Source organism: Camellia sinensis, chromosome 9, assembly GCF_055761805.1.
Source record: "Camellia sinensis isolate YWXY chromosome 9, ASM5576180v1, whole genome shotgun sequence".
In the NCBI taxonomy this organism is placed as follows: domain Eukaryota; kingdom Viridiplantae; phylum Streptophyta; class Magnoliopsida; order Ericales; family Theaceae; genus Camellia; species Camellia sinensis.
Genome location: NC_138969.1, coordinates 66,704,611 through 66,717,895, shown reverse-complemented (window position 1 = coordinate 66,717,895; position 13,285 = coordinate 66,704,611). Strand labels below are relative to the sequence as shown.

The 13,285-nt window shown below is 39.1% G+C and overlaps 2 long non-coding RNA genes and 1 pseudogene across 9 annotated transcripts in view; 1 reads left to right on the top strand and 2 right to left on the bottom strand.

Annotated features, from left to right (window-relative positions):
* The window catches only part of LOC114318587 (uncharacterized), a 49,156-nt gene that overhangs the window by 3,167 nt on the left and 32,704 nt on the right, over positions 1-13,285 (bottom strand). For 4 of the 8 annotated variants that reach the window (XR_014339916.1, XR_014339918.1, XR_014339915.1 and 1 more), the window contains exons 1-2: positions 294-1,546; positions 35-82 (exon numbers count right to left, since the gene is read on the bottom strand). This is a non-coding gene — a long non-coding RNA (uncharacterized LOC114318587). Of the gene's footprint in view, positions 1-34; positions 83-293; positions 1,547-10,886; positions 11,079-13,285 lie in introns of those variants that run through there. The other 4 variants (XR_014339921.1, XR_014339919.1, XR_014339920.1 and 1 more) reach the window with 2 other exon arrangements.
* Positions 3,438-4,789, bottom strand: LOC145798642 (uncharacterized). Its single transcript, XR_014339923.1, has 2 exons — positions 4,183-4,789; positions 3,438-4,145 (listed from the first exon to the last, which is right to left on the bottom strand). It is a non-coding gene; the product is annotated as an uncharacterized LOC145798642 (long non-coding RNA).
* Positions 7,732-9,629, top strand: LOC114321397 (beta-amyrin 28-monooxygenase-like; annotated as a pseudogene).

Below are 13,285 nucleotides of genomic sequence, written 5' to 3'. Positions count from 1 at the left end.
TTTCAGGAGAGAGAGAGAGAATGATGCTCAGTACCTTTATGCCAAAGTGTAGTGCCGAAATGCAAGCAGAACAAATCTAAATCTGAAAGCGAGAAGCAGAAATTTATAAGCAAAAAGAGAGTGAGACTCAAAAATCAATCAAAAGATTAATCAATATAGTTCTGAACGAAAACAATCGATCGATCAATTGATTGAAAGACAGTTTTGACAGGGGTTGATCTCAGATCTGTGTTCTCGGATGTATACAATCTGAAAAAAAAAAAAAGAGATAAATAAACGAATTAAATACTCACAAAATCGAAAGAGAGAATCACAAATCTGGACAATCAACCTTCAAATCTGCACGAATCAACCTTCAAATCATCGACAACCATCATGGATCTGAGAGAGAGAGAGAGAGAGAGAGAGAGAAACGTAGATCATTCAACCGCGAGTGGCCAAGGGCTTTCAACCTCAAGAGCCTTCACAATATCTTCTGTTCAAACTCGATATCGAGGAAACTGAGAGTTTCTGAACATGGTGGTTGTACAATTTGATGAATCTGAAGTGGAGAGAGAGAGAGAGAGAGAGAGAGAGAGAGAGAGAGAGAGAGAGAGAGAGAGAGAGTTCTGAAAAGGGAATCTGAGTTTCAGAGTCTGGAGTGAGATGGTTTTGAAAGGTCTCAAACGGCGAGAAGGTTTTAATATGAACCGGCGTGATCACTACATAGCTAAATGACGTTGTCTGACCTAGATGTAAGACAACGTTTACAAAACGTTGTGCTCGACTAATCAACAAAGACGTTTCAAAAACGCTATATTATAAACGCCGTGCAATGTACTTTTTCTTGTAGTGTCAAGAACAACCCTCAGCCTTAAAAAGCGACAACACAGCCTTATAAATTATAACTCAAGGCTTCCCATAGCAATGAAAATATTCTTCATGAAAGAAAGACCTCCCTAGACAGCAAAACAGCAACCCTACACCACCAGCAACATCAAAGAACATATCAGTAGCAACAAGAAGAACAATAAAAAAGAGCCAAGCCCCCTTCGCACCTCAACCATCTTATCACTTCAATGTTTGTCAAGGCAGCTTTGAAAGAAGCTTCAGTTTGAGTTTCGTGATCCTGTCAAGTAGCTGATAATACCAGACACCGGGTAGTTAACAATAACATAACAAGCTTTAGCCCAAAGAGCGAAACACAAGATTACTCGGTGAATCACATCATGAACATGCTGTTCTGAGTGGTTAAAGACAGTAGCATTTTGAGCTAACCAGATAACCATGTAGAAGAGGGTCACCCAAAATCGTTTCTCAAGGTTCCGAAAAGAAGGATCAAACCACCGCATAAAAATATCAAACAGAGAGGCAGGGAAAACCGAACAAACACCACCCGCACTGGTTTAAACAACATGACCAGCGTTCCCAAGTGAACTGACAATGAATGAAGAGATGGTATACAGATTTGACAAATCTCAAACACATTGGACAAAGCACTTAAAACTCATTTAGGATTATCCCTATTAGCTAAAAATTTCTTGAGAGGCTACTTTACCTAGAATAGCTTGTGTAAGAAATAATGTATAGAGAAAGAGAGAGAATAAATTGTATGTATTATTATTGATTGATATATGTTTATTGATTTCTATTACAATGATTCATGATTCCTATATATAGAAGAGGGTGAGTGTGTAGTAGGTAAGGAGTAGGTGAAGTGGAGGTGGTAGTGGTGTAGTGGGTTAGGTTTAGTGGAGTAGGTGAGGTGGTAGTGGTGTAGTGGGTTAGGTTTAGTGGAGTAGGTTTAAGTGGGTGAAGTAGGTGGAGAGTAGGTGAATTTTAAAAGCCCCCCGCAAACTCAAGGGGGATAGGAACTAACCAACTTGAGTTTGGAGAGAGTAACAAAACAAGAAAATACATAAAAATAAAAGAGGATAAGAGACACTGTATGGTCGTGTCAGACCATTGGTGAAGACACTGGATGGTGGTGTCATAACGTTGTAGAGGACACTGTATGGGGGTGTCATAACCATGTAGAGGACACTGTATGGTGGTGTCATAACGATGTAGAAGACAGTTTATGGGGTCATGTCGGACCGTTGTAGAAGACAGTTTATGGGGTCATGTCGGACCGTTGTAGTAGACAATGTTGTGACAGTTGTTGTGACAGTTTACGGAGTCTTGCTGGACCCTTGTAGAAACTAACCGGAATCAATGTCGGGACAGTTTACAGAGTCTTGTCGGACCCTTGTAGAAACTAACCGGAATCAATGTCGGGACAGTTTACAGAGTCTTGTCGGACCCTTGTAGAAACTAACCGGAATCTATGTCGGGACAGTTTACAGAGTCTTGTCGGACCCTTGTAGAAACTAACCGGAATCTATGTCGGGACAGTTTACAGAGTCTTGTCGGACCCTTGTAGAAACTAACCGGAATCTATATCGGGACAATTTACTGAGTCTTGTCGGACCCATAAAGGAGCTAACCGGAATCAATGTCGGGACAGTTTACAGAGTCTTGTCGGACCCTTGTAGAAACTAACCGGAATCTATGCCGGGACAGTTTACAGAGTCTTGTCGGACCCCTAAAAAGTCGCACCCTCAAAAGGTGTGCCCAATTTTTCAAAAAAGGCGTGCCATCAAAAGGCGTGCCCAATTCATCAAAAGACGAGCCAGACATGATGGCGAGGCACGTGGGCGCCTTGGCTTGCGTGCCCGTTTGTCGGCTGGTGGCAAGAGGCGCGCGATGCGCGTGGCTGCCTCGGCTATATAACCAAGGTTGAGGCAGAGGCTGTGCAAACCAGTTGGAAACCTCTGAATTTTGGCAGTCTGAAACACTCTGTAAACCCTGCTCTGAAACACTTAGCAACCCAAAAACATGGCCTCGTCCTCGTCTTCCCGTGGACTGCTCACCCTCTTTCCCGACCTCAACGAGTCAACGAGAGAGAGAACTGGTGCGGTGGCACTGGAACCTCAACCAAACACCGCTGGGTATACTCCGTTGAACTTTCCGATGCGGTCTGTGGAGCAAAAAATGGCAGTGCAGTCGGATGTGGAAGCCAATCAGTATACATTGAAGTCATGTGTGGAAACCATGACTGCGGTTACAAACCTATCGAACCGGCTGCAGAGTAGGGCAAATGAGGTGCAACATTTAAACGCCCAACTGGCTCTGCTCCAACGCATGTATAAGGATGCGCGAGCAGAGATAAGTGTGCTGAAGGCGGAAAATAAGGAGCTGAAGCGGAAGGCCACCGTGATGTGGCGATTTGGAGGTCCGCCATATGCTGCAGTGGATGAGCAGGGAGTAGTGATTGTGCCCAGTGGAGTGGGAAACACGGAGGCAACACCGTCAAGGACCGCCCAGGACGGAGGCAAGAAGAAAAGACCGGCGGAATAGGCGAGAAGAAAAATCCCACTGTTCCGATTTGTGTTGTTTGTGTTTTGTTTTGTTTTGTGTTTTTTTTTTTATTTTTTATTTTTATTTTTATTTTTATTTTTTATTTTTTATGGTGTAAAATGCTGATCGGGGTTGATCCCCGGCATGAAGAAATGACAAGTTTGTAAAATGTTGTTTTTTTTTTTGGTTTTTTTTTTTTTTTTTTTTTTTTTGTTTTGGGAGTGTTTTGTTGAAAAAATAAAAATAAAATGAAAGAAAACAAGGGAGAAAGAAAATAGATAAAAAATATTTATAGATGGATTATATGAAAAACATCAGTGCGATTGTTTCAAAATAAAGTGGGGTATTTAAAAAAGAGGAAAAGTGATTTGGAAAAAATAAATAAAAATAAGTGATTTTTGAAATCAAATGGAGGAGAGAGAGGGACAAACCCATGTGATAAAGTGGAGAGAGAGTCGGTGAGTGGGGTGCAAAAGGTGAAGGAGAAATGATGGATTGAAAATGGTTTGGGTCAAAAGTGGACACTGTTAGTGGGGAACATGAGTGCATTGATTATTTGATATAATAATAATAATAATAAAAATAAAAAGTTAGAACAGTTGGAGAGAATGAGTGGAGTATGGTAAGGGTTTCATCCAAAGCCAAAATTCCTGCAGCGAATCACTTCGCAAATCCTAGCATGAGCTTTTTCTCTTTCCAGGCTTATTCATGAATTTCCTGGTGATTTCAAGAGCCTCTGGTGGCATTGTGGCAGAGAACACCCCAACCTGGATTTTGGGTGGCAGCAACTGAGAACACCCCAACCTGGATTTTGGGTGGCAGCAACTGGAAAATATCATAGATCTGATTTTTAAAAACCTCGTGACAGCATTTCATCAGCTTCATCCAAGACAAACATTTTGATGCAAACAGGGCGAAGTGATTGTCTCCGCAACATGTCAAACACACGACCAGGAGTACCAACAACAACATGAACCCCACTGGAGAGAATGCGCTGATCTTCGCGCACACTAGTCCCTCCAACACAAGCATGAACCTTCACACTTTGCTGGGCAAGTTCAAGAGTGGGTGGAAGAACCAAAGCTTGGCACTCAACCAAGCTATAATCTAGCTGCTGCAGAATTCCAGAGCAGAATGTTGCAGTGTTTCCAGTTCCAGACTGTCTCGTCATATGAGGTGAAGAATTCGTCTCCATCAGCCTCACACATGACTACAGTTGCACAAATCTTTGTTGATTTTATCAGCGGAATAGGTTGAGGTCCGGCGGGCGGCTAAGGTGAGGTTGCCGCCCGCCGGGGAAGCGAAAATATTAGGTTTTAAACCAGCTCTGATACCATGTAAGAAATAATGTATAGAGAAAGAGAGAGAATAAATTGTATGTATTATTATTGATTGATATATGTTTATTGATTTCTATTACAATGATTCATGATTCCTATATATAGAAGAGGGTGAGTGTGTAGTAGGTAAGGAGTAGGTGAAGTGGAGGTGGTAGTGGTGTAGTGGGTTAGGTTTAGTGGAGTAGGTGAGGTGGTAGTGGTGTAGTGGGTTAGGTTTAGTGGAGTAGGTTTAAGTGGGTGAAGTAGGTGGAGAGTAGGTGAATTTTAACAGCTTGCCAACAAAATATTTTGACTTTGAATGGGTGAAGATTATTCTAGAAAAGAGATGCGACTTGAGAGGAGAAACCTCAAAACCACAAGATAAATTTTCACAGACAATATAAAAAGATCTAATCGAATAGGTTCCATTATTTTTATCCCACTTTCATTACAGCTTATCCTCCATATCAAGAGTGAAGCAAAGCGAATTAAGTATTCATTAAATTATCCAAAAGGACATTCTCCCAAACAAATAAACTCCTCCTAAATTGCAAACACCACTTGTTCAAGCTTCCATCAAACAAAAGAACATCATTATTTCTGAGACAAAATCAAGAATAGTCTAGGAAACTCATCTTTCAAAGATTTATCATTGAACCATAAACCATGCCAAAACAAAACTTGATGTAGATCCCTGAACCAATCACAACAGAGAATCCCCCTTGAACAATATTACTATTTGCAATGCAAAGACATACTTGGGATCTACCAACAATAAGGTCTTATTTGATAACCCTGGTAGGAGTTGGGATTGGATTGGTAATTTGATAAGTTTCGCATAGTTCGTGTTTAGTTGCACACCCAATAAAAAAACAAAAAGGAAAATAAAGGCATGGATAAACAATCCCATTAAACAATAAATACCCAAAAATGCATGAATTAGGAATACCATGGGATGAATTTGTACCATGAGAATGTGTAGCAAAAGGCAATTTTGCCTCTGTAATATATAAACAATAAAATCAACTTTTATGTAATGAGGTCTTAGATGAAATTTCATATATTTAATCCAGCCAGGGTTGTATTTTTGGTTGAAATGGGATGGTGTTCAAATTCTATAAAGGACAGGTTGTTCAACTTCGAGAACTTAGCTAAGGTCAAGGCCAATGGTATTCTATTGTACAACTACTTAATCATAATAGTACAACTATTTTTGTTTAATAGTACAACAGCTATTGTCTTAGTACTGAAGTAGCAAGGAAATCTTCAGCTCCCCTTGTTAGCATAAATGCCGCCTATTTTTGTTTGCATTCATTACAAAGTAAACTAAGCCTAACTAACCACGACATACTCAATGCAACCAACAAGCTGCATACCTGGTCTTGAGAAGTAGGTTCATTCCTGTCAGTAGCAAGAGCCCTCAAGTCTGTTTTAGGTCTAGACTGATTTTCATGCTAGTTCTTGCTCCAGCATGAAAGTTCCATTTTAGAAAAGGATGACATACCATGATACTTTTTGTTTTAACTTGTATGTGGTGCATCTGTTCAATATAAATTAAGACCCTTTTCTCTGATTGGTTACTCCTCTAGGGCTTAGCTCAACCATCATTCACCTTTTACTCTCTGCCTCTCTCCACTTGTCTCTCTTCATCATCTCGGCTTTTCAACAGTTTTTCTCTCTCCCCCTCATCATTTGTCTTTCACCCTACTACTCAGACCACAACTAAGAAAGGTTTTTTAAAACTTCAAAACCCAGATGAAGTTTCTACTTTGGAAAAACGGAATAGAATGAAAACCCACCTATAATCACTCAGCGTTAGTGAATGGAGAATTGAATTATAAAACGGCCATGTAAAAATCTTAATGCTCACATTTTTTTTTCTTGACAAAATGTCCCAAGGACTTCACATTTTCAAGGGAAAAAAGCCTATTTCTCATCCTATGACCTAAACAAGCCTTACTAAATTTTGAAGACTCAAAAAACAAAAACCAGAAAGAAGCTTCAATTGCTTAAGGACGTATTAAGCACCCCAAAAAAAATTTGAAAAACTTATTTTTTTTAGTCAAAAATTTTCAAGAGCAAGACGAACAACATCATTTTATCATCAATTCCTATATTATCAAAATCATCGGTGTAAAAAAGGGTGAGAGAGAGAAATGACAGGGAGACAGAAAGCAGTGAGGTGAAAAAGTGATGATGTGAAATGAGGAGATGATGCAAGGGAAAAAGGTTCAGGTGCCAATAATTGTCGTCTTATCGCACAATAAGAAGATAATGTGTTATTATTGTCATTTGCCACCAATGCTTTTCCATTTCTTCTTCTTCTTCTTCTTCTTCTTCTTCCTCCTTTAATGTGATTAATCGCATTTTTGAACACTAGAATTATGGCTCTTGTTTTAATGAACATAACAAATTTTAGAGTACAAATAGTTTTATAATTAAGTTTGGACCTTTGTTGTTGCTCATTGGAAATAGAGCCCCTTTTGGAAGGAAGTGTTGTAGTCACTATGGAAACGTCCAAGCAACTCCTTTGTAGTTTATATGTCCAGCGAATATTGACAACAACATCTATTCATATCAACATCATTAACTACGGAAAACATTGCAGGTCCTTTTCAGAAGGCAATGCTTTAATCACTATGGAAATGTCCAAGCAACTCCATTATATAGCTTATATGCCCAACAAATATTGACAACATCTATTCATGTCAACATCATCAACTAAAGAAAACAAAAAGAAAATGACAAGCAAGATTGTAACTACAAAGACAACAAGTATCTACAAAAAGAAAATGACAAAGCAAGATTGTAACTTCAAAGACAACAAGGGCCAATCTCTCTCTCTCTCTCTCTCTCTCTCTCTCTCTCTCTCTACAAAAAGAAAGTGACAAAGCAAACAAAGGGCCAATCTCTCTCATTTGTTTAGGTAAAAGAAGGGTCGTCCTTATCACCTCAAAATTGTCCATGTGAGTATAGTCTTCCACCATCTTAAAGTTTCAAAACCAATATACCACTCTCTCTCTTTCCCTCAGCCATGGAATTTGTTAACTACCTGAGTTTGCTACTTTTACTTATTCCTATCTTCCTCTTCCTAACCAAGAAAACTTCCAACAAGCTCCCACCAGGTTCCATGGGATTACCCATCATAGGCCATAGCCTCAGCCTTCTACATGCCATGCGAGCGAACAAGGGTGAGGCATGGTTCCATGAAAGAATAAGAAAGTATGGTCCCATTTCCAAACTCAGCCTCTTTGGAACTCCTACGGTTTTTCTCCATGGACAGGCTGCAAACATATTTATATACACGTGTGACAGCAAGACATTTTCCAACCAGCAACCAGCATCGATGAGGAGAGTCTGTGGTGAGAAAAATATACTGGAGTTGAGTGGCAAAGATCACAAGCGAATAAGGGCATCACTTGTATCCTTTTTGAAGCCTGAAGCATTAAAACAGTATGTTGGGAGATGGATGAAGTTAGAAAGCACATGGAGATGCGTTGGCATGGCAAAAATGAGGTCAACATATGTTGCAACTACTGATGTAAATTTCAAAACTCTAGATTTAAATCCATAGTTTTGTCTAGTAACTAGTCAATAAAATTATAATGAAATGAAGATGGTCCTTTCTTTACAAAAGCAAATCATGAAGTCATGAGTGGAACAAGAGACGCTCATGAGGTTTCTGTTTGGCTAGTAGCTATTTGAGAATCTACAAAACCAACCACATATACACATGGAGAAATAACAATTTCCATTGGACCTTAGACATGTTAACCTATTAATTTTTCCTCCTTGCATTAATAGTATGAAACAGTTTGTTGATAATATAGGTGATGCCTTTGATGAAGACCCTCACATTCAATATTATTTGTTCACTCATATTGGGGAGCAAGAAGAGATGCACTAAGAGGTTTATTTCAAAACATGATTGAAGTAATGCTGTCAGTACCAAACCATACTCATGGACTTTATAAGTGAGAAGAGGGTAGCCTTGGAAAAAAAATGGTGCTTCCCTCATCAAGATCTCATCACTTGCTTGCTTAGTATCCGCAATGAAGACAATTCAGCTCCACTGTCTGATGAGGAAATTGAGGACAACGCGGTCATTATAATGATTGGAGGATATGACACATCCTCTATCCTCCTTACCTTCTTGATCAGGCTTTTAGCCAATGAACCATCCATTCATGCTGCTATTGTTCAAGGTATGCCCCGAACTAGCTCGCTCATCATGATTCATGAGAAAGATTTAAGAACTGAAAAGATAAAAGGATACTAGAAAATAGAACATACTGAAAAATTATCTGTTCTGAGATTGCAGAACAAGAGGAGATTGCTAAAAGCAAGGCCCTGGGGGAGCTTCTCACATGGGATGATCTTACCAAGATGTGCACATGGAGAGTAGCAATGGAGACTCTTAAGGATAACCCCTCCTGGGTTCTGTTCCTTTAGGAGGGTCCTCAAAGATACAGAATTTGGAGGATATCTAATACCAAAAGGGTGGCAAGTATGTGTAAAAGTTGCTAATATTTCCATTATTGAAGATTAATTACCAGACCAAACGTGTGTGATGTAAATAAAATAAGAGCTAGAAGTAACACAAATTTCTGATAAACAGGTGGTATGGGCAGCAAGCATGACTCACATGGATGAGAGGATTTTCCCAAATCCATCAAAGATCAATCCAACAAAATTTCAGCAGCAAGCACCAGCCCCTCCCGACTGCTTTGTGGCATTCAGAGGAGGACCAAGAATGTGTCCTGGGTATGAGTTTGCCAGAATTGAAACACTAGCTATGATTCATTACTTGGTGACCCAGTTCACATGTAAGCTTTCCTGCATTGACGATGCTTTCTGCAGAGATCCAATGCCAGTTTTCAATTGGGGCTACCAATTCATATTAAACCAAAGAAATCTAATGGTGTGATTTAAGTTCACGTAGCTTTCATTGACTTTGATGAAAAACAATATTTCCCCTATTGAATGAACCTAATGTATCGGTTTAGTGGAAACAATTCAGCTATAAAAGTAAAAAAATAAATTAAAAAATCACTTTCTACATGTTATTAACAAGATTTTGCTGCAGCAATTGTGTGCTGCAAGGACCCTTCTTCACAAGGTCAAGGGAATCACTCCTTGACAATTTGATTGATTTTCATGTCCAAGCACTCAAAAGGAATCAATGGGAGCATTTATGTCACTATTACCATTTTGGTTCCTTACGAAGAAAATAGTGTATAATAAAAATGCCTGTTGTTTTGATGACCCTGGGTATAGCACCATTTCCAAAAAGTTCAAGTTAAGTCTAAATGCTATGTTGCCTCTAGTTCATTTTATCCCAGAGGAACTTTTATTGAACTTATGATATTCCACTTTATGAGTGGGGTTATGTGACACATCTATAGGTAATCTGGCTCACCTTAACTTCTCAATGGGTAAAAAATTTTCTCCACAATGTTCAATTTGTCTAATCTGATTCATAATGAAATTTGGTCAAAACTTCATTTTTGCTTTCTGCCAAATATAATCTTCAAAAGAAGAAATAAAGTTTGTTAAATAACAATTCAACTACCCACTCAATCAAACCAGAATCTAGAATTATCCTACCAAGAAGTTAGTTGGCATTTAATCTTTGTCAAGACTAGCATAATGCCAGATCCCTTTTTTCAATATTATGTGATATTGTAGAACTACCATCTGAAGCTCATTCAAATCCCTGCTTCCACAAGAATTTTTCCGGCACTAACATAATCAAATTTTATATCAATAAATTATCTAATATCCAAACACACATTAATGTGTACTAATTGGGCATTTTTTTTTTTTTAATTAACTAATATCCAAATGCATCTCATTCTAAGACAGGAACATATTAGACTCTGCTAACATTCCAAGCTGATTACAATGGTGAAAACACCTCTAGCCTTAAAACTTCAAATCCTGCTGATCACCATATGTTTTATGTTGATGCAAGATTAGGACGTGCAACCTAATATATCATATAAAGTCCTGTATTTGATAAAATATAGACACTTCCACTATTTTTAGTCAGGAATCCTTACAACATAGAAAAGAAAATTATTTCAACAGATAGAACGAAACAAATTCAAACTGAAACCAATAACAATCATATTACCAAATCAATAATATTAAATGTAAAAAGCACCTTCAAAATATAGAGGCTATTACCACGTTTTGGTACTCTAAAAGCTTTTTTTCTTTGATTCATGGTATCCACCATGAGTGATGCAATTTGTTCACTGTTCTGCTTCTCCACCTTCTCCTGCTCTTCTACTTGCCGCCCCCTGTTTTAATTGGGATCCACTTTCTAGGCTAAAGCCTCAACTTCCTGAGAGCACTAAACAACCCAAGGAACAGTGGCTACAAATGAGAATACAGAACATGGGTCAATTTCAAAGGTCAACCTATTTGGCGCCCTATGGTTCTAATCAAGCCAGCTGCAAATTGATTTGTACTCATTAATGATAGGATTGTACTTTCCAATGAGCAGCCAAAACCATTTTTTAGTAGGCTTTTACTATCAAAAAAGAAAATACCCAAAAAAGAAGAATATACAACGGAACTCAAAACACTGTCAAGAAGCCACCTTGCTACAGAGGCGCACACAAAGGACCTAACCTAGAAAGGAAAGCCCCTCACAACCCAAGAGAAATAGGCACAAAGGACACTCAAACCCAGACCACCAAGAAACAAGCCTCTCACAACCCAAAAGAATGTGCACAAAACACACTTCTCACAACCTGAGAAGCTAGACACAAAAACAAAACATAAAAAGAACGAAAACCACTATCCCACATTTTCTTGCAATTTCACAATAAAGTTCTTAGGATTGATAGACAATTTAGCAAAGGATTTTGCCCATGCAAGCTTTAGATAAAGAATCTTCTTGTCGAGCTTCCTCTTTGTCTCATCTCTAGAACAAAGAATGCAATCCATATTTCTTTTAGTTCATCCTTGATTTCGTTTTCTCTAGGAGTAGAAGACACATCTTTAGAAGCCACACTTTGAGAAAGTACAAGCCCATCCAAAGTCTCCTCCCTTGAAGGGGTGCTCATCATTTCCCTTTCATCCACATCCCCCAGATTGTGCAAACCTTTGGAATACACCTTCTCCTATTCCTTACACTCTACCTTGTTTGTTTTCTCCACCTTTTTTGAATTACATGATGCTAACACATCAAAATTATTAGATGACGATGGAAGGTAATTGAATTCTACCAGAATTTATTGATGAAATATTGCAGGCAAGTTGACAGTTCCAGACACCAGAAGCATTTAAGACACAATAAGATTAAAAGGTTAATTAGGTAACACCTGGAGATACATGGTCAAAATATGGTTTGCAAACATTCTTAACTCAATCATTGCAATAAAATTTCACTTTCTAAAAAAGAAAGGAAGAACATCAACAAGAAACTAGTATTGTACATGTGCCTCTCTATGTCCTTAAGAAAGGTTGTAGAAAATCTCCCACTCAGTCCAACAAAAAGTTTCTTACATTAACAGAACACACAATGTACCTGGAAAAGATTTCTTTGAAGCATATCATATCTGTTAAAACCTATCACCTACTTCACCCACTTAAACCTACTCCATTAAACCTAACCCACTACACCACTACCACCTCACCTACTCCACTAAACCTAACCCACTACACCACTACCACCTCCACTTCACCTACTCCTTACCTACTACACACTCACCCTCTTCTATATATAGGAATCATGAATCATTGTAATAAATATAACATTACATCAATCAATAATACATAATTCATTCTCTCTATTTCTCTATACATCAATTTCAACATGGTATCAGAGCAGGTTTAGAACCTAATATTTTCGCTTCACCGGCGGGCGGCAACCTCACCTTAGCCGTCCGCCGGACCTCAACCTAGTCCGCTAAAATTCTCTACACATACCTTCACTCTTCTTCACCACCTCTCCGAATCGAAGTCCTCTTCCTCGTCTTCCGACGAATTCCTCGATCTCTCTCAAGCTTTTAGCAACACTTGTGGAGTTGGAGATCATACCAACTGCTCTCTCTCTTTCGCCGCACTGTGTATTTCACTTTTGCAGAGCCCAAAATCCCAGAGAGAGAGAGAGAGAGAGAGATGGCTCGACAAGCCACGAAACTCATCGCCAACCTATCTTCAAAGCTTTGCCCTAAGGCAGACTCTATTTTGCCCACTTCTTCTTCTTCTTCTTCTCATGCTTTGACTCAGTCTCGCCATTTCGCGGCTGCTCCGGCGCCTCCTCCGCCTGTGTTTGTCGACAAGAACACTCGCGTCATTTGCCAAGGTATTACCGGCAAGAATGGCACATTTCACACCGAACAAGCCATCGAATACGGCACTAAGATGGTTGGAGGTGTTACCCCAAAGAAGGGTGGAACAGAGCATTTGGGACTTCCTGTTTTCAACACGGTTGCAGAGGCAAAGGCCGAGACAAAGGCTAATGCATCAGTAATTTATGTTCCTCCACCTTTTGCAGCATGCTCCTCTTTCAAACTTGTCTCCACCATCAACGCCTTTCTTTTTATTTTTAATTCAATGGACTGATAATGGGT